This window comes from Gymnoscopelus microlampas (genome assembly GCF_963454915.1).
Source record: "Gymnoscopelus microlampas genome assembly, chromosome: 7".
In the NCBI taxonomy this organism is placed as follows: domain Eukaryota; kingdom Metazoa; phylum Chordata; class Actinopteri; order Myctophiformes; family Myctophidae; genus Gymnoscopelus; species Gymnoscopelus microlampas.
The window spans coordinates 14,231,300-14,234,854 of record NC_139944.1 but is presented as its reverse complement, the minus strand read 5'-3'; positions in this window follow the sequence as shown (position 1 = coordinate 14,234,854).

Genomic DNA, 3,555 nt, shown 5'->3' with positions numbered 1-3,555 from the left:
GTTTAATTCACTGATTCAAACACACAAGCACGCACGCGCGCATTTTGATTTTATTTTATTTGCAATGCAATGAAACCACAAGGTTACAGCAGTAACAAAGTCCGCCGACGCACACCGGCGGTGGACGCACACCAGCCTCCTTATCAGGAGCAGTTAGGGGGTTCAGTGTTTTGCTCAAGGACACTTTGATACAAAAGCCAGGAGGAGTCAGCCAGCGCTCAAACTGGGAATTTGAATCCTTGAATTAGGGATGTCCTTCAGTTGTAAAAAAAAAAGAGAGAAAAAATAAGGGGAAAGAAAAGGGGAAAAACATCTTAATCTCTACAGCATAGTTCATCTCCTCCTTCCTTTATCACAATGAATGCCATGAGGATGAAGGTACACTCTGATGATGTGCCTCTAGTGCCGTATTTCCCAAACAGTGGGAAACTGTTCCAAAATGGTCTCACATTTTCATAAAGTAAAAACTAATTCAAATTTCGAAGATAAATAAAAAATCTAAGACATTTTATAAATTAGGGACACGTTGTGAGCTTGTAGATCTGCTATTTTCACTAGTTTGGGAGATATAGCAGGGAGACATAAAATGTCTCTTTTGGTTCTCGAAACATACACAATTGTGATGCTTAAGATAGATAGACGAAGAGAGATGAAATAGACAAAGAGAAAACAGAGAGAATGGAAGAAGAGGAACTTCTCTCCCCTCTCCTCACATGGTACAGTCAAGAGGACTTCACATACAGTAGTACATTAAAGTGTCAACCTAACCCCCCAGTTCATTATCTAGTTTTTATATACAGTGTAACTATGTCTGGAACCAAGACATCCTGTCTGTTGGTTTTCATAATGCTCTGTGGCAGCAATCTGTCTTCATTTAGTCTCTACTCACAACACAATGCTTTGAACATCACACACACACAGCTCTGAAGTGGCGTGTTTGTGATTTCAAAAAGAGCGATCAAGAGATAGTGGGACCTGTGTGTGTGTGTGTGTGTGTGTGTGTGTGTGTGTGTGTGTGTGTGTGTGTGTGTGTGTGTGTGTGTGTGTGTGTGTGTGTGTGTGTGTGTGTGTGTGTGTGTGTGTGTGTGTGTGTGTGTGTGTGTGTAGACAGACAGACAGACAGACTGTGGACAGACAGACAGACAGGCTAGGTAGCCTACAGCCTTATCTCCACATAGAAAAAAAACAATACTGTATTTCATATATGTATATACTGTATGGACACGAACATTACCTACAGTACAGTAGCTGTACAGTACATACTCTAATATGCATGCAAATCAATCCCAGCTCCCCTGTGTTTCAGTGTGACTGGCATTAAAACACACATGCAGTATCTACTCCCACACACGGAGGATGTTTCATGCCACCGGGGCTGTGCACAGCGTTGATAATTTACTGATGTCATAACTGCCGGCTATAATTCTAATGTGTACGGTAAACCCAGCGAGGCAGGGGCTGCAGAGTGAGAGAGCATCAGGCCTTTCGTCATTTTATAGGGGCAAGGCCACTTGGCCTTTGGCGCTGAACTTTCTTTTTTAGGGCACAAAAGTCAAATGACAAAGCAGGAATGCCATCAAACAAATAATATATATTTTTAAGTTGTCGAAACTAAATATTATAATTTTGTATTTACAAATGATCAATGTTTGTAGAGTCAAATGTGCACACATGTTCTCAGCCCTGGACTAATCAGAGTCAGTGGACTCGGAGCTCGGGTGGCACAGAGGAGGTAAAGTGCCTGCCCACCACCAGAGTTTTGATTGTGCGTTTGAATCCACCGAGGTGCATCCGGCTTTGTCGAGTGTCTACACAAACACAATTAGCCCGTGGAGGTAAGCCGGGTGATGAGGGTGATATCACTGCATGAGCTCCCGTTGGGACCTCCTCACTGGCAGTTGAGTCAGTAGGATACAGTGACAACACACAGGGGAGGAATCAATTGGCGTAACAACTAAATTGGGGAGGAAAAGGGGGGGAAACGTAAAAAATGAAAAAATAAAACAAAGAGTCACTGGACTCATTTGAAGATGGGCATTGGCAGTGTGGGTGCGGCATCAAGGCCACTGTGGCCTCAGGTCATATACATTTTTGACGGGCAGAAGGCCAGACTAAGGGGCAACGGCGGCCATGGCCTTCATGAAATCCTTGCCCAGGAGAGCACCAAAGCTATGTTGTTGTTATTATAGGTAGGGCAACAGATGAAGAGACCAATTCACAGAAAAACGTCTGAAAAAGCAGCTGTCCGGGTATGCAGAATCAAAACACCCGTGGAGGAAGTTGTTCCCCAGTACACTGTACCATATTTAATGTACTTGCTATAATATTTCCATATAAATGTACATTTAAAATAAGTCAAATTTGCTGTGAAAACTGTGAAATTAACTGTATAATCATGATATTATTAGTCTCTTAAAGGGAGCTTAGGTGGATCTTCTTTCAACACATTATACAGGCAGAATCACATTGTCAGGCAGAATCCTTGTATCTCCATATTTCAACTTTTAGTGTTAATTGTTCAGAGGTTTTCTTCATCTAGTCTGTGAGTCTAACCCATACAATAAACGTCACTGTGATGTAGCCATGTAATTTGGTGATGCATCCAATCACAATCACCATGGGCGGAGCGGAACAACTCCCTCAGATGACCTTGTATAAGCGACATGATTGGCTAAAAACTCTAACTTGCATTCAATACACTCGGGACACAGATGACTGTTAGTGTCGACTAGTCTCACCGTTTAAACCTCTAGTCCTAGGGGGCGAGACAAACATTTTAAAATAATTATAAAGTTTTGTACATACAGTAGGCCTACAAGGTTTCCACCCAACAGCACTATACATGTGTTTGTGTTTTCTGATCGTTGGGGGAGGGGCAGATTTAACTTTTCAAAACACAGATTTCTATAACATATGTATTGTTTATGAGAATGCCTTTATTATAACACTAGATATTCAGACCGCTACGTGGCCTTCAAACCTAGTCCTATTCCTAGTCCTAAAATTTGAAGTGTTTAAATCCCAGCCAATAGTAAAGCAGAGGGGGCAGGGCATCAGCAAATTACAGCCTGTCTTTATTGGCCATCTAAGAGTACCTACCAAGTTTGGGCTGTTTAGCATGCTGGGAACTAGAGTTATGGCTGTTTAAACCCCAGCCAATAGGAATACAGAATGGGCGGAGCAATGGTGCACCTGTGGCTGGCCTTGTTCCCAGCCTCACTCATCTGCGAAGAGAAGAGCCTGGTCACGACCTAAACCAGCGAGTGTGACGGAAGTCCTGAGTGGACAGGATTTCCGTCGTATGTGTTTCCCCCGGAAACTATATTCTTTGACCAATCACAACACTCGTTTCATTCACGGAGAATGTTAACAAATTTGTAAAGCATCAACGTCACTTCCTTGGGCGGTACTTCCGTCAAATTCAACCACCTCCGCCTAGACAACAGCCGAGGTCTTGCCCCAAGTTGCCTGTGGCTATTCTGATGGCAGAACCCTGACCAGTGTTGGTGCCAGGTTTGGTGCGGATCAGAGCAACGGTGCGCCTTGCAGGTCTGC